Source organism: Diceros bicornis, chromosome 33, assembly GCF_020826845.1.
Source record: "Diceros bicornis minor isolate mBicDic1 chromosome 33, mDicBic1.mat.cur, whole genome shotgun sequence".
Lineage (NCBI taxonomy): Eukaryota > Metazoa > Chordata > Mammalia > Perissodactyla > Rhinocerotidae > Diceros > Diceros bicornis.
In genome coordinates this window covers 2,085,207-2,103,046 of record NC_080772.1, presented here as the reverse complement: position 1 = coordinate 2,103,046, position 17,840 = coordinate 2,085,207, and the positions used below count along the sequence as shown (strand labels likewise).

The following is a 17,840-nucleotide window of genomic DNA, read 5'->3' as shown; positions in this document are numbered from 1 at the left end:
CCCACACCATCCCACCAACTGCCCCCTGGGCTTCAGCTGTGAACTCAGATTGTTCCGGGGACCCTGCTTCCAGGTGGGGCAGGCTGGGGTTCCCCCAAACACCACCTCCTGGGATCCTAACCTGAATATGAGATTTACCATCTGGGGCTCAGCAAACTCCCGCTGGGGAGCATCCTCAGCCCTGGCCTGTCCACTGGCGGGGCCACCCGGGAGGCGAGCTCACCCAGACAACCCCCCCAGTTTAGCCCTGGCGTCGTCCAGGCTGTTGGCTGGATGTGCATGTGAAAAGTGGACCAGGAGCTCGTGCAGTGTCAGAATGTGCCTGGGAACCTGCAGGAGGGAGAGGCAGGGGGAGAGGGACAGAGACAAGGATGAGGAAGGAGAGAGACTGTGATGAAGCAAGTCAGAGAAAGCAGCAATGTTGAGAGGGAGAGAGAAAGCAGATGAAGGATGGTTCTCTGAACTCCCAGCACTCCCATGAGCAGGGCTGAGGATGGACACCCACAGCACTTCTGATCTCAGACTCTAATGTGGAGACTTTTCCAGGGTCTTGTCTAGGGCAAGAGCCCAGAGCTTGAGGCTCTAAGCCAGCAAGAGGAAGGGCCTGGAGGTGGGCTCAGGACCAGGAGCTCCCCCTCGCCTTCCCACACTGCCTGCTCTGTGGAGCTGGACAGGCCTGCGGTCCACTACGTCAGGGGCTGGCTCTAACCCCATTCTCCAGGCAGCCCAGAGCTGGGGCCTGTTAGGGCTTGGGCTCTCCCGGCCATGGCCCCCTGGTGCCCCCAGGTGTGGCTTCCTCCCGGATGTGGCCCTCACTGTCATGGCCCCCAGTGGGCTCCCCATGCATTTGCCCTCAAGGACAGGGCTAAATGCCAGCTGGAACATGGGGTCAGTAAGGAAGGTCTCCAAAACTCTCTCCTTGCAGTCAGTTTGGCCTCATAGTGCTTCAGCAGCTTGTCAGTCAATGTTCTGCTTGCAGGTGGCCAGGGTCTGCAGGCTGTACTGCTGGCTGGATACTAGCTCCTGATAGAAATTGAACACGGGCAGCAGGATGGCCAACATGTCTGCTCGGTGACATGCCCCACAAACCCTCGGTCACCCAGCCCCACCCACGGAGGTCAAGGCCAGGCTCAGACCTCCCACCCAGAGACACCCTTGTCTTTGGGGATGACTCTGGCACCACTGCCCTATCCAGGGCCAGATAGGTGGCCCCAGGCATTGGGACCACATCAGAGTCACAGATCTTTATAGAGATGGGGCTCTGTCTACTCTGACACCTGTGTATTGGAAGGTCGGAGAGGGCTGTTGTGGGTGCTGTGGTGTGCCCCACTGCCTGAAGGGTCTGAAGGGCCACCCAGCTCCGGAGTTTTGGGGGTTAAGCTGAGGCCTCTGTGGTAACTGAATTGCAGCTCCACATCCCCCTCAGCCCTGGCTCCCCCAAGAGGCCTCCCAGAGTGCCCCACCAGTGACAGAAGTGACCCATCCATGGTCATAAGGTGAATCAGTAGCTGGCCTGGAACCAGCTCTCTTGAGTCCCCCATTCCAGGGCTTCTCCGCACATGACATGCCCTCCCGGGTCATGTCCCCTCAGCTCTCTGTCCCTTTATGTGTGTGTCCCTGTCCTTCCATGCCTCCCCAGGTTCAGCAAGGTGGGTCTGTTGCTGGCCCGCTCTGTCCCAACCTCCTGGATACACAATACCCTGCCTTCCAGCCCCTGAAAGCCCAGCCAATCTCCCCAAACCTGCCCTTCAATACTTGATTGGCAGGGATGAACCCACTGAAACCTCTGCTTATAAACTCCATTAAAAAAGAAAAACGTGCTTCCTTTGCGATAAACTCTTAAGTGGGAGCTCTTACACTACCCAAGGGACAGCACCTTCAATGACGCAACTACAGGAAGTGCAGACCTTTTCCTTCTAGGTAGTCTTCTCATTGTGACCTTGGGGAAAAGCGGGGCTCTCTGACTTAGGAAAGTGAACAATAAAAGGGTCACACTCAGTGTGGGAGAGGCGCGATGCAGGGGTCCTGCTGTGCAGCCCTCGGGGCCATCAGGACGGTGCAGCCAGCTCGGAGACCAGTGACGCAGGGTGGACGGAGTGGGAGCCTTGACCGTGCTTCTACCTTTTCTTTGTCATTCTACTTTTGGAAACCTGTCCCAAGGAGACGCTCTCTCATACGAACATTTCAGATGCAGAGATGAGTGTTTCTAGTAGTTGCGACAACTGTAAGAGCCAATGATGGGAGATGGCTGCATGGATGAGGGCATGCTCACAGGTACTGGAGCATCATACAGCCATCAAAAAGCATGTGCTAATCTTAAGTAAAAAAAAAACACATCAATATTCAAATTCAATATTCATATGTGTGACATTATGTAAATCAAATGGGGGGGAATCCCAAGATCTATGTATAGAAAAAAGTTTGAGGAAAACACATCAATGTGTTTACAGTGGTTATCTTTGAGAAGGAGAACTATGGTTGATATAGCTTTTAACATTTTCTGCTTTTCTAGATAGTCAAATTTTCTCAAATGTGTTCATATATATTATTTTTAAAAGAGAAAATAGATAAGAAACTAAAAATATCTCTTCTTCCTAGAAAAACAGCTTTTGCCAACTTGTCTTTCCTCTTCTGCTCCCTCTGAGGGATTATGTGAGTTTTTAAGGGGCTACTGTTACACTCGGGGAGAATGGAAGTGCCGCCAGCCTGGAGGAGTGGGCCTTGGAGAGGGACTTCTCAGGTGGTGGCTGGGGACCTCTGCCAGGGCTGGCTGCTCACCCAGGCCCCAGTGGGCCAGCTGGAGATGCAGGTCTTCGGGCCTTGGTAAAGATGTGGTGCAAACACACGATGGCCTCACTGACAGAGGAAGCACAGTATAAGCTCCGGCCATGGAGTTCCTGCCCCTCAAAAGGCCTCTGCCCTCAAGTCCCAGCAGAGCTGAGGGGCCCAGGGAGAGGGCAGGGGCTGCCACCGTCCGTGGGACTCTAGCAGCAAACACCTTTCTCAAGTGACAACTTATGTGAAAACCTCATCAGCGGGATAGACTATGTAACTTGTGGGGCCCAGTGCAGAGCAAATATGCAGGATCCCTTCTTTAAAAAATGACAAAATTTCAAGATGGTGACAGCAGAGCTCTACACCAAACACAGGCTTTTCTAAACATGGGTCACACTCCCCAGAAGCCGGCAGAGGATGGGAGCTGCTCTAGCTGCCAGCCTTCCTGGCACCCTCAGTGCCCACCTGCTGGGGTGACCCTAAAGGATCTTAGAGGAACTCAGGGCTCTAGAGAATTCAGAGGAAATGCCACTGATGGTGTGAAAAGAGCTAAGGCTTGAGACCCACTCAGAGCAGGCTCAAATCCGCCTTATGCTGCTTCTCAGCTGTGTGACCTCCAGCAAGATGCCTAACATATCTTAACTTCAGGTCTTTCCTGGAAAATCTGAAGGTGAAATGAGGTCACCCCTGCAAGTAATGGGACAATTTGAGGGCCTGATGCAGAGAAGGTGCTCAGTAAATGCTAGCTCTCCACAACCCCATTTTGAGGGGAAACAGAAAAGCAAAAACACCCAGATTCTCCCATGCAAGTGCCCTGTCACCACCTAAAGAGCACTGGGAAACGTGCCTTCTCACTAGCAGCTTAGCACCAGGCTGGGTAATGGCCCTCTGAGCGCCCCTGGCAGCCACATTTGCTGTGGATCCCCTCCCAGCATCCTCCTCCCCACCCATGCTCCCCAGCCAGCCAGCTCCAGAACACAGCCTGAGTCTCCTCTCCAGGGTGAGCTGTAAGGATGCCAGAGAGACTTCTGCTACTTCCTGCAGCCCCCTCCCCTCCCAACTGTTCCTCCTCTGCCTCTGCTCATAACCCCCATCTCCTACCACCCTGGAGAACTGGGAACTTCCCCAGTGTGTCTGGGGTTTGAGCTGAACGACATAGGGAATGCCATAGGGACTCTGTCGTACACCCCATTTGTGGACAGGAAAACAGGCCCAGAGAGAAAGTGTGAACCCCCCCGGGAGTCAGGGCAGCCCCAGCCTAGGAGCCTGTCCTCATCTCCCTGCCGTGGTCTCTGTCTTTCTCTGCCACATCAGATGTCCCTCCCTGGTCCCATTGTCCACGTGTGCTCTCTGCTCCCTCCTCTGTGATGACCCAGCACTTTGGCTGTTGGAGGCCCCTGGTGTTGTCCTCCTTGGGGATGTGTCACAGGGGGCTGTCCCCTCTCCCAGCAGTGTGTTGCCTGAGGGCAAACCCCCACCCTGGGGTCTCACTCCCTCAGTACAACAAGAGCAGGAGTGGAAGGTGCTCAATGGGTGGAGACATCCCTGAGCTGTGTGGCAGACGTCCAAAGATAGTAGCTTAGGAAATCACAAACGCCACAGAGCCAGCTCTGCTCCCTTTTCAGGGCACGTGGCTTTGTCCCCTCAAGGCCACTTGCTGAACCGCAGGATGAATGGGCTCTGACAATTGAGCGAATGGAGCACTTTGAAAGCAAAATGGGACAGTTACCCGCTCTCCACTTCTGGGTTACTAAAACTGCCCTGGCCTGTACTTGAAGAGTGGCTGAAAATATCTAATGGAGAAATATGTATTGCTGATGCAGGCTTTTCTATTTTTTCGATTCTCTGAGACCCTTGACACATGAAAAACTGGCTGTTCTTGGATCTGAACTCTAAAGAGCTAAGGGACTCACACACAGGCTCGTGGAGAGCTCAGAGACACGTGAATGCCCAGTCAGCACCCTTACTGTCCTGATGTCATCACCCTCATGCCAGTCTGCTGTCTTTGCCAGTTCTGGTATCTGCACGTGGTATCCTTTTCTCTTTAGGCTGGAGGGATGTGTGTGTGTGTGTGTGTGTGTAAGACTAGTCTGTATGTAAAACTGATGGCGCTCTTCTCAGATACGTCTACAAGACATCTCCTCCCCAGGGACAAGAGCAAAAACCAGATGCCGTCAGGTCAGGCACTCTGCTCCCTGCATAGGCAACACTGGCACTCTGGGAATCTGATTTAAGGATCGGGCCAGGTTGGCAAAGCTCTGGAAAGCTGTGAGCCTGGGGACCCTGCAGAAGCCTTGGACCATGGCCCAACCCTGCTACAAACCAGTGTCAGGATGGCGGCAGGAGCCCCAGTCCCACTGAGATCGCAGAGGCCTCCTTTCCCTTATCCTGCAGGTCCCTTCTGGGGATGCATTTGCTTTGGATCTGGGTTTGCTTGGCTGACATCAGGGCCTGCTCAGCTGACCCTTGTCAACGATGTCCATGGAGAGTTTGGAATTTGGCTTACACCCCAACTCGCCAGCTAGAGTCCAGCTCTGCCTGCCCAACTGGGTCAATGCCTGGTGTCTCAGCTGAGCCCTGCCCACTTTCCACCCCACAGTCTGACCTTCTTGGCCCATCAGAGGCAAACCCTCATTTGTCACACTCCTTAGCAGCACTGCTCATCGGCTCCTGCCACACCCCAGTCCCCTCTCTGGAGACAGTGTCTTTAATCCAGAATGCATTTAGTCAGTGCAGTCATTGGTGGAGGAATTAGTCCTGGGTTTTCTCTCTTTTGTTAGCAAAGTTTTGCTAAAGATCTCTGTACTTCTTGCTTTTCCAACATCTGCCACATAACTCAGTTCTCTCTCCTTCATTCTCCATTCCCTCTGGCCTCTTCCAAGCCTAAGAGATGCCCATCTCTGTCTCCCTTTGTGCCAATCCTGTCAGCATGTCCTGATGGAGTCTCTGTGGTGGGCACCATGCTGGGCATGGGTGAGACACAGCCAGAGGTGGATAAGTCAGATGCCTTCCCTGGAGGAGCTTCCAGCCTAAGAAGAGGGTCAGATACCCACAGGGGTAACTTATACTCCAACAAGGTGCACACCTCCTGCAGTGGGAGGGTCTCACCATGGAAGCCACAAGCGCTACCCAGAGGTTTTGCAGGACAAATAGGAGCCCAACTGCGCTGGCCCCGTGGTGTAGCAGTTAAGTGCACAAGCTCCGCTGCTGGTGGCCCGGGTTCAGATCCCGGGCCTGCACCGATGCACCTCATGTCAGGCCATGTTGTGGTGTCATCCCATATAAAAGTGGAGGAACATGGGCACAGATGTTAACCCAGGGCCAGTCTTCCTCAGCAAAAAGAGGAGGATTGGCATGGATTTTAGCTCAGGGCTTATCTTCCTCACAAAGAAAAAAAGGAGCCCAGCAAGTGTGTTATAGAATGGAAGGAATTGGAGCAGAGGGGATGGTGTGAAGAAAGATGCAGAGTACGACAGGGTGTTGAGTGCAGGACAGCAGGGTTGGGGATGGCAGGAGGAACGTGGGAAACAGGACTCAAGGCACAGAGTGGGCCCTGCAGAGGGGCTGACTGGGGAGGGGTCAAGGCGGCCCTCTCCATGTCAAAGTTGGTTTGCAAACCTGATTCCATGGCTACAGTTTTACCTTAAACCCTGAACTAAAGATCTCTGCAGTTTCTTGCAGAGTCCGGCTTGCAGGATTCTGAGTGCTACCAAGTCAGGAAAATATCACCACCATCTCTAAACTCCTACCCTGCCCTTTAGAGCTGCCTGAGCCATCCCAACTTACTTCCAATCATAAATGGGAGAAAAATAGCTATTAAAACAATGAAATGGTGCCAAACTGAAGATTCTAGAGAAGGGGAGGATTCTTCTCAGAGGAGGATGCTCCCTTTGTTTTAGATGGTCCTTGGAGCTTTTTGGTTACAAAAGATAAGGCCCAAGAGGGCTGTTTAGATGGAAAAGAAAAGACTAAACAGAGCTGGATAGTTTTGCTTAATAAATTTTGTGCAGACTTTTGTTTGGGTATGCTCTCCCGTTACCTCTAGGGAGACATGGCTGTGGGTGGGGGCTCCAGGGATGGAGAGTATACATGGAGTAGAGACAGGGCCAATGTCCTTGATGTGTGACCTGTCCACAGCCCGCTTAGAAGGGCCTAATGCCTGGTTTCAGGCTCTGTTGTTGTTGCCTTGAAATTCTTAAGAGCCTTGCATTTTCATTTTGCACTGGACCCAGCAAAGTATTTAGCTGGTCCTGAAGAAAGTGTATACAAGGGTATATTGGTAAAGGATTAATGACCAGCTCTCTGAAAAATAAACTCTGACTGGTAGCACTGGCTGATTTCCACGGTGTAAACATTCCAACCTTGGCCCATTTTATGCTACCAAAGGGCGAATAACAAGCTTGAAAGAGTCTTGAAAATTTCACAACAAACTTGCAAATTGGTATAAGCCAGCTCCAACACATCACTGGACGGTGGCGAGGGTCTTGGCAGATAAAAAGATTATGAACACCCCCACCACCAACAAAACGGTGTTGGAAGCATGTGGAGAGAGGCCAGTGTGAGGAGAGGAGGTCAGCAAGAAATCCGTGTAGCAGGAAAGGCTGAGTGACAGAAGGGCAAGGATGTCTTCTATTCACCTTTAAGCCATTTTCTGTTTCAGTACTGCAAAACCCTTCTACTGTATCTAACCCTTTCAGAAAGTCTGGTCTATACTTGGCTGGTGTCAGGGGCTTGGGGACTGAAAGAGGAGCCAGTTGGGTGTCATTAGGTCTTTCCTGGATACTCTGGTTGTCCTCCTGGGACAGGGCAGGACTGTACTTCCCAAGCCCCTGAAGTTGAGTGTGTTCAAGTGACTCACTTTGTCCAATGAAATGTGAGCAGTACTGTCAGGCACCATTTGCCACATTGCTTCTCCTGCCATGGGACTGGTGAATTTCCCGATTGTGGGAGACCCATCAGCCTGTGACCCTGACTCTGAGTGAGAATGTTGTGGAGCGGAACCCACAATGGACACACAGTGTGAGAGAAAAAGCAATCTTTGTTGTTTTAAGCCACTGAGACTTGGGAGCTGTTTGTAATTACAGCAGAATCTAGCTCCACCTGATGGACACAAGGAGTGCCCATACGGGGGTAAGGAGCAGTTAAGACTGAGTGAGGACAGCCACTGTGGGAAGTGATACAAGAAGACAGGAGAGCAGAATTGGAAGCCAGACGTGGCCATGAAAATGGAAGACCCTGAAAATCCTCAGGAATAAGTGGGATGGGGCTTGAGGAGTTTTTCTGGCTATCAGGTGGACCATGAGAGCTTGAGGCCATCCAGGTGACACAGTGGTTCCCGAACATGCACCTTTTATCTGGCCCGTCTCCCCAGCAAGGAAGGAATAAGTTGTGGGGCAGGCACAGGTCAAGGATCTGCAGCCAGGAGACCCAAGGTTAAGCCTGGATTCTAGCACTGGAAGTGACCTTGGAGTAACCTTGGATAAGTCCTCCCTCTTCTGTGGACCTCTGAGTTCTCAGATCCCTCCCAGCTCTGACTTTCTAAGACACTCTATCTTTGTCACGGGCGTCACTCATCACTTACTTGGCTTCTCAGTGCCTCCTGCCTACCTGATGGCCTACTTCCTGGGAAATGGGCTCTGTTTCACCCTCCTAAAGCCCCTCCAGAGCACACAAGTGCCCTCTGCCCTGCAGGATGTGGATGTGTGTGTGTGAGTGAGAGTGAGTGAGAGTGAGAGAGAGTGAGAGACAGTGAGAGAGAGAGACTACAGCCAGAAGGCTTTACCAAGCTGATCTTTCAGTCTTCTTAAAGAAATCCTTTGCCCTGGAGAGTAATGCACTCAGTTGAAAACGTTGCTCCAAATTCCCACCAAACAGGCCTCTGCTGTCACACTGACAAACACACACACACACACACACACACACACACACACACACACACACTTTCACTCAAAACTGACCAGTTTTGTGCTCCCCAGCACCAGAGAGGGCCCTGCCTTTTGCACCCACCCCTTCTCTGGCCTACCAACCCCTGAAACCTTTCAAGGCCATATGCGACATGAACCCACACCTTCTTTGGCCATAAAATGACTCATTTTCTAGCTGGGTTCACACTACAAACTCTATTATGGCACCAATCACACTCTACCTCAATCAGACCTTAAGGGTAGAATCTTCCATCTCTTTACTGCCTGCCACAAAGCCTGATGCCCATTCATTCATCAAGCCCTTACAGAGTACCTACTATGTGTGAGGCAGAAGGGACAGAGTGATAAAGGACACCCCTGCTTTCAAGGAGGTCTCACCAGGCCGGGTTGGGGACAGACACCCAAGGACCTGGTTCTGACATGGCATGCTGAGGGTGGGAAAGCCGTGGGAGCAGGGGGCAAGGAGAACATTCTGGGATGAGAGTCCCCAGGAGGAGGCATTCGAGCTTGGTAGGATCCCACCAGGCAGGGAAGCGTGGGGGTGGCAGGGGCACTCCAAACAGAAGCCCCAGCATGTGCAAAGGCCAAGATGTGCACAGCTCATGACCAGGGAGCACTGGCTGGATCCCCAAGTGATGGGGGAAGAGGAGCCTGGGGAAGAGGATGAGGCAGTGGTCAGCTGATCTTAGGCAGTTAGTGAATGAGTGAGTGAGTGAATGAATGACACCCGACACCCTCGATCATGAAGCCACTAACCTGGTGCTGGTCCCTAGACCTATTCCCTGGTCCCTAACAACGACTCAGCTTGGTTTCAGGGATATGTGTAGGGCTAGGATAGATCTCAGAATGAACCAGATGGTTTAGACTCGGGACAAGCCCCCATCCCAGGAGCGACATGGGAAGAGGCTATGAGTAGAGTGGCAAGACTAGCAAGTAGACAAGGAGACGTGGGTTCTAGTCCTGGCTGTGCCACCTCCCAGCTGTGTGAGCTTGGGCAGGTGACTTGAGTTCTCTTAGCCCCCTTCCTCGTTCAATCCTATGATTATAGCTATGGGGACTGACTAAGGAAGCATGTCTGACAGTGCCTGGTGCAGGGTAGAGGAGGTGTGTGGAATCTGAAACTTTTGTTCAACCTCAAGTTCCGAGCTGACATGACCATCAGTTCAGAGCTTGGCAGCAGCACGATAAGGTGGAATTGGCAACTTCAGGTCTTTGAACATTCCAGGCAGAGCTGGCTTCAAGGTCATGTGATGGGGTCCTACGCTCAGAGGGCCCCGTGCTTGGGGCTTCAAGTTCCGCAGTTGTAACCTTGTAGTTCTTAACCATTTCTCTTTTATTTGTTTTCATGAGTAACATCTGATGGAACAATGGAGCACACCCCAGGGGCTTGGAGCCTCAGCCCCCATGTGTTCCTGCCTCCTGCTGCCTCACTGGGATGGTCTCTCAGCTGCTTGCTCCACACACGTTGGCACCCCAGAACCCATGACCTCCTCTACCCTCTCTCTGGGAGAAAATGGGTCTAGTCAGCAAGGAAAACTCACATCCCTCCGTGAGTCACCCTCAACCCTCTTCAGGAGCCTCGGTGTAGGTGCAGTAAGAGTGGGTGCAGTGCAATCCCGAAGGTGTCTCAGGGCAGGGTGAGGGACAATGCCTGGGCACTAGGTGGGTGACTCAGCAGGGACATCTTGCCCACCCCTCATCTAGGTACCAAGTGTATCATGGCACAGAGGTTAGAGGAGGTTGGAGGTTGAAATTGGGGGATCGCCTGTCTGCCATGGGTGGGTTGGTGGGCTGTGAGAAGGGGAGGTCGACTTCCCCGACTCCACCCAAGGCCTTGCATTTTTCCCTTGCCTCAGGCCCTACAAATCATGCATCCGACCCTCGTTAGAATCTATGTTTCCATTTTCCCATCCTCAGCTCAGAGTCCACGGTCCTCGTGTGACGTGGCCAAATGGCTCTGAGCATCTGGTGCGCACTGGTGAGATGAGGGGGGAGAGGCAATCAGATCATTCGGCGCTGGGGTAGACAGCTGGTGAGGGGCGTCTAAGGGACAGAGAGCCAGCGCCTCCCAAGCTTTAATGTAAATGGCAATCGACTGGGCTGTTGTGAAAGTGCAGATTCTGATTCCGGAGGTCTGGGCAGGGCCTGAGATTCTGCATTTCTAACATGCTCTTGCTTCATGGACCACATTTTGAGTAGTGAAGTTCTAGAAGGCTTAACTTAGCAACAGCATGGCCTCCAGACCGATGAGCCTGGAGCCAGTGAGCCCCTGTAGGAGCTCTTATGACAGGCAGAGAGAACGACTGCTTGGAACTGACCCAGCAGCCCACACTATGATGACTTACCAGGGACTCTGTGTCCCCGAACTCTTCAGCTTATAATGTGGGGATGCTTACTCAATGTGGTCATCAGCGGAGTAAATAAAAACTCGCCCATAAATAACCTCACTCAATCCTCACAACCTTGTCAGGCAAGTATAAAAAGGCTGTTTTATAGATGAAGGAATGGTCGCATAGAGGATGGGGGGGCGCACTCCAAGTTGCAATTGTCAAGTGGCAGATCTGAACTCAGATCTGACTAAGGCCCTTCCGACTCTGCCAGCATCACTAAATTTACTTTTGGAGACTGGCTTAGTTGTGGCTGGAAGCTGGTCCCCGCTGCCGGTCATGTGCCCCCCCGATCCTGCTGAAGCCTGGAGTGTGAGGTGTTGGGCCTGTGCCCTGGGCACCCCGGCCACCCTCCTCTGCACCCCTAGCCAGCAGTCACCTCTGCCTTCAGCCACTCGATATTGATCTCCCCATTCTCGATCTGCTGCCGTAGCTGCTTGGCCACCGTCTTCTCTTCTCCACGATCTGCAGCAGATGCAAGTACTTCTGCATCAGTGCTTCGTGCTCCCTGGCCAGGGTCTGGGAGCTGTGGACAGACAGACGTGGTAAGACACTGCCTTCTTGTCCCCCAGAGATCCAAGCAGAAATGTGGCTCCCACACTGACTGCAATTAGAAGATCCTGACTCCCAAACATGGTGCACAGGGCCTTGACCTGGCTGCTGTGCTGTTACCGACTGCTCTGGCCCCTTCTCCAACTCCTGTCTCACACTCTGACCTCTGGTTCCTCTAACTGATCCTGTTCTCTCCCCTCCCCCTCCAATCCAGCCCCCCCCCCGGGCCTTTGTACAGTCTCGCTCTCTTGTTAGGGGTAATGCATCCGGTGACTTTAACTTAGAGTCAATGCTCAAATGGAACAATAAAGCCTGGATGACAGCACATCTGTTTAGTACATCGTTCACTGAATATTTTGAACTCATTGTTGAGACCTACCGCCCAGAGAAAGAGATTCCTTTCAAAATATGACTGCTCACTGGTAAGTGCTATGGTTGCCATGGAGAGACTGATGCTGGTGTGTGTCCCCCTTCACACACACACAGAAGTTAGCGAAAGTCTTATGACTCACATAATAGACGTCTCTGCGGAGAGCAGGGCCAAAATCACAAGCAGCTCTGAAATGGCTTGAGGGAGCAAGGAAAGAAGCCAGGCCTGGGTTTTTATCGTGGTTGGAGGTTTTAAAGAAAAAATATTCAATGACACTTGTAAAAAATGGTAAGGCATATTTTATTCAGAACCACTGCAATATGTAGAGACCACTGTGATGGGATTCACAGCTGGGGAGAAATGAGATTGGGCTCGACTTTGAATGCAGCATGGGCAAGTGAGCATTCACGGCCAGGCAGCATTGTGGGGGTCAGGAGATGGAAAATTACTAAGAGAAACAACAAGTGTTGGGGTTTCTAGCTAACCTGACCTAACAAGATTATTACCGAAGCCAGGCCAGAGTTATCAGACACCACCTGAGGGATGGTGGGGGACGTGGAGGAGCCCAAGCAGATCTCGAGGGTGATCAGATCTACGGGTGTGGGTTCTGCTTAAACTGATTTAGCAAGGTTCTTACTAAAACTGGATTTTACAAGGAAGTGCACACACAAACCTAGGAAATGGTTCAGGATCCTGACTAAAGTTTGGTCAAAGCAAGAAATCTTTGCCAGGGTTTAGACCAGGGCGAGAGTTCTGCACACATACAGGGGCTTGTGTGGTTGGATCCGAAGCCAATGCCAGAGAAGGGAGACTCTGGACTTGCTCTTCAGCTTGTCCAGGTGTGGACATGAGGGGAAGAGGGAGAGGAGAGGCGTAAGTTGTCAGCACACATCAAAAAGTGCGGAGTCTGACTGCTCATTACAAGGACAAACATGCAAAGAAAAGCATGCATTCGCAATGGCTTGTTTTTATATAAAGAAACACTAACAGAAGCTCAAGAACGATCAGAACTGTGCACTGGGGGTGGCTGGAGTAAGTGCTGCCATCTTGCTGTCCTGTAGGCCACGGGGACCAGTTCCACATCCCATAGAGTGTTGCCCAGAGCTCTACCCTCGTGGTGGTCCCACTCAGGGGTGGTGAGGAGGGCGACGGAGTCTGGGGGTGCAACAGCCTGAGGCCTGAGATGGTGTTCGCTGTGCGGCCACGATCTGCTCCCATTGGCCAGGCAACAAGGAGAAACCACCGTCTCCTTCCACAGGTAACTGGCCGCCACTGCCCAGTCAGTCCCCCATGAGGTCCAGCCCGAGGTGGGCAGCACTTTGTGCTCGGGGCCTGTCCAGCAGGTGAGTCAGCGCTGGGTGCTGTGTAGCTGTGGTCTGCGCCACCGTCTCTGCTCGGGGCACCTCGGGCCACCATGGCCACCCCACAGCCACCAGCACCCACCTTATGGCCTCCACCACCCTCTCACCCCCACACTGCAGCCACCCTGCTCTCCACTGATTTGGGCTAGGGCTAACAATGTCAAGTAACAGGATAGTCTGGAAACGCTCTTCCTTAGGTCACTATCTTCTTGGATTTGCTGTGACTTTTCTGCTCTTTTGATGGCAGGGAACCTGCCTTGATCTCTGCAATCAGGAATGTGGCTGAGCAAATGCAGCTTGTACCTGCTGGATGGATACACCTCCCAGATGCTCTGTTGCTAGAAGGTTCCTGGCAGTGCAGGGAAAGGTGGCTCTGCAGGTGGAGGTGAGTGCTGGAGAGGTGTCTGACAGCATCCTGGGCAGAGCAGGTCAAGGCCCACTCCTCATGGGAAGGCTGACCCTGTGGACTTGGACTCAGACAGCATCCTGGGAGGAGCAGGGTTCAGCCCACTCCTCAAGGGGAGACTTACGCTTGGGACTCTGCATCTGACAGCATCCTGGGTGGAGCAGGGCGAGGCCCACTCCTCACGGGGAGGCTGACCCTGCAGACTGGGCATCTGACAGCATCCTGGGGGAGCAGGGCACGGTCCACTCCTCATAGGGAGGCTGACCATGTGGACTTGGATTCTGCATCTGACAGCATCCTGGGTGGAGGAGGGCACGGCCCACTCCTCACCGGGAGGCTTACCTCGGGCACTCGGTGAAGGGGCTCCTCTCTACACATCGTCCTTGGGCTCCTACAGCAGGGTGAGGGGTTTGCTTTCCCCCTGGCCTGGCTCCCTTCATGAGGGCTTCTGGAATTCAGCTAGTTCAATGAGTCCTTTCCTGCGGACTCCACACTGGAGGTCCCAGAACAGTGCGCTGAAGACATTCTACTTTGAAAACCTCCTGGCAGATCATTTTGTTTCATGTTGCAGGTTGTTATTGAATTTTGAAAGACCTGAATGCCACTTGTTGTCTGTAGTCTTATTGAAGGTTTACAGTGGTTTGTTCTAATTCGGAAGTTGTTACAATCTATCCAAAGAACTAGTAACATGAGCTTGTTTCAGAGGTCAGCCACCCTGCTTTCTTGACGGTTTCCTTCAGAGCCTGTGTCCCAAAAGTTTTGTTACTGTTTTGAGAATGAGGCAAAGCCCTGCAGAGAAGGTGGCTCTTGGCATGTGTCATGGTCTAATGTGGTCTGGGGGCAAATGAAGTAGGAGTCCTTTGGTAACTAGTCACAAAGCATTGAGAAAGGTTAGAAAGTCATGTTGCTTGGAAATCCCTGAGGACCTAGTATCCACCTGGTCTGGTCCACAGTGGTCTCAGGGGGGTTAGATGACCTCAAGTGGAACAGAAAGCCCTCGGGACAGACCCCCCCAACCCCCGACGTGCACAGTTTGGTCTAAATAGAGATTTTACCTTAATGAGGAGAAGAGATTATGAAGTGTCTTGGTCAGTACCTTGCAGGGGCTGGTTGCTTTGTACAGGAAGCAGCTTTCCTCCTGGTAGTGGGAGGACAGGAGTAATACTGATCCACAGCTCTTGGGGCTGACCTCCCCTTGGCGGTGGTCTCGCATCCTCAGCTGCTTGAGCAGAGCTGGGGCCAGGCGCCCTGCTGGGTGCCTGGGAGGCTCTGCTGGCCAACACCTGGCCTGGCTTTGAAATAGGGGGACCAACCGTCCCCGTTTTAGCACCCAAAGTCTTGCATCCTAGGGACAGCAGGAGGATTGGGCAGCCATGAGCTTCTAAGAACTATTTCTGAGGCTTTTTGAAGCCTTTCCTGTTGTCTTGATGCCATCCTGTGTTATCTGCCAGAACGTCTGTGTCCCTACAGGGCACTTACCACAGCCTGGGAGGAGGTCCTCACCTTCCTTCCTTCTCTGCCCTACAGACGGTCACCTCCTTAAGTTAGACAGTGGGTCTTTCATGTTTCTATTCCAGTAATAAGTTGCAAGCAGGTGTTCCTTAAATCTTTACTAAAGGTTTAAATGGGCAAAGTGGCTACAGGTGTGGGTGCTCCCAAAAACACTTGTTTTGCTTTTATAGCTGATTATTTTAGGGGGAAACATTTAATTCTTTCTTTCTAATTACTTTTTCATTTATCCTTGCAGGCTCCACATACTGGGCTCAAAACGTCTGGTCCAGTGGTTAAAAGCTGTTCACAGGGGTGACTGGACCCCACTAAGCATTCTTTCGTCTGTACTGAATATTTCACCAAAAACAGCTCTAGGAAAGGCTGGAGGATCAGTACTATGTGCTCAAGCCATGGCCACGCCCTCCATCTTCCACCTGACTGAGACGTGGGGGCTGAAGGCCACAGCCACCCCAGGAGAAAGGACATCAGGAAGGCCACCGGGGGCCTGAGGAACATGCGCGTGAAGCAGATGGGAAAGGAGCTGCAGGTTCATTGTGGTCCTTGAGGGAAAAGCTGAGGGCCCAGCCGTGGTCCCGCAAGTGGAAGTAACCGGCTCTGCAGGGTGAACACGCACCCAGTGCCGCCCAGGAAGCTGCCAGTCAGGATTGGGCGCAGTCTCTGGAAGGAACTCCAGGAGACAGTGTGGCCTCCACAGTATTAGGCAGCCAAGGAGATGCAAACACGTCTGCTGTAGATGCTGGCGATGAGACCCCCTCTTCCCAGCCAGGGCCTGCTGGGTAAGAGTGGCATTTCCGTGAATGACTTTATCCCTCAGGATCGGGGCATGCAGATTTACTGGCTGGCTTCCTTCTTACAGTTTCTTCTCAGAGCACACTCAAGAGAGGCCATCTGTCCCTTGAGAGGCTGTTGACCAAAAGAGGCTGAAGAAGGATGTGGAGCCCAGCTGCAGCGGGACCAGCCTGGGGCCTGATGAGAGCTTGGCCCAGAACCCCCAAGTTCATCATTCACAATGATGCCTCAGAAACCCTCCCAGAGCCCCTCCACCCTCCGACGGATGTCACCCTGAAGCCAGCCGCAGAAGCTGTGCGGGGCGAGCACAGCGACACCAGCCCTCTGTCCCTCAGCTGAGTCATCCTGTCAGCACTGGGGGCCCAAGATCTCCTCGACTGCTGCACTTCTACTGCTTCTGCTCCCTGGGGAACAGGAGCACGGGTGCCGCCTGCGGGAGCAGGTGGAGAAGAACGGCCAGCTGAAGAGGGGCAGCCGCCGACAGCCAGGTGCACAAGCTGCAGGAGGAGCTGGACGAGCTGAAGGGAGGGGCTCCCTGCTTTAGCAGCCTGCTGCCCCCCGCCGAGGTCAGTCCCGGTGCTCAGGGCTCCCCCACTGCCTGCTCATCATGAGGGGTTTCCTGCTCCGCAGCAGACGGCCCCTGAGCACTTCTGTGTGCAGCATGCCTGCTGCTGTCTTGGGAGAAGGCTCTGCTGGTAGCCGCCCCTCGCAGACAGGGAGCCCAGGCTGCAGGGCTCACCCCGCTCGCTCTAGGGTGCTCGAGAGGCACCGGTAGTTGTCAGGGTTTAGCATATAGGGAAGGAGGCATTGCAGGTCTGCTGGGAAAGCCAGACCTACGCAATGAATGGTTCCTGGACGATTGGTTTTCCGCTTGAACAGGAGAAAATCAGCTTCTGTTGCATCCCTCAAACAAATGTAAATTCCAATGAGTTAGGATGTAAATGTGAAATAAAATCGACATAGTAACTATTAGAATAGTTACAGGGGGGGCTGGCACCGTGGCTTAGGGGTTAAGTGCGCACGCTCCGCTGCTGGCAGCCTGGGTTCGGATCCTGGGTGGGCACTGACGCACCGCTTCTCCGGCCATGCTGAGGCCGCGTCCCACATACAGCAACTAGAAGGATGTGCAACTATGACATACAACTATCTACTGGGGCTTTGGGGATAAAAATATAAATAAATAAAATTAAAAAAAAAAAAGAATAGTTACAGGAGACTCTTAAAGTCATGGGGGGGTTCTTTCCCTTCATGTTTTAATGAATATCCTTGAACTGAAGTCATTTTGAACATTTTAATAATTTCTTTAAAATTTGAAACATCTTTTTGAGTAGAATACATTCTCTTTTGTAAAAATTAAAACACTCCAGAAATATACAAGCTAACAAGTGGTAAAAACTCCTATTTCTCACATACCTCCCAACTTTTATTCCTTGTTGGTAGTAAAATTTGGTGTGTAATCTCCTAGACTATTTCCTGTGTTTTACATACATATTTCTCTACCTGTACAAATAGGTTGGAATATTGTTGGTGTGTTTATTGGCTACATTTCTGATTTTCCTGCTCTTTTACACTTTAGTCCTTGTAAACATTGGTTTCTCGATATTCCTTATGTATTGAGGGTACCATCTTTTGCCTGTTATACACCCATGGAGAACATTTCCCTACCACATTGTTCATTTAATCTGGATCAGTGCTTGTCTTCCCAGATGTCAGTAACACTTCAGGAGGGAAACGGCTCTATGTGACAGGCTGTTCAGGACCTCC

The 17,840-nt window shown here is 52.3% G+C and overlaps 1 protein-coding gene across 25 annotated transcripts in view; it reads left to right on the top strand.

Annotated features, from left to right (window-relative positions):
- The window catches only part of LOC131396453 (ral guanine nucleotide dissociation stimulator-like), a 225,171-nt gene that overhangs the window by 67,401 nt on the left and 139,930 nt on the right, over window positions 1–17,840 (top strand). For 22 of the 25 annotated variants that reach the window (XR_009216551.1, XR_009216549.1, XR_009216553.1 and 19 more), the window contains exon 2: window positions 15,523–16,642. The exons of 2 other annotated variants lie outside the window; for them this stretch is intronic. The gene's annotated coding sequence lies outside the window, so the exon portion shown is untranslated. The remainder of the gene's footprint in view (window positions 1–15,522; window positions 16,643–17,840) is intronic. One more of the 25 variants, XM_058528664.1, reaches the window with a different exon arrangement.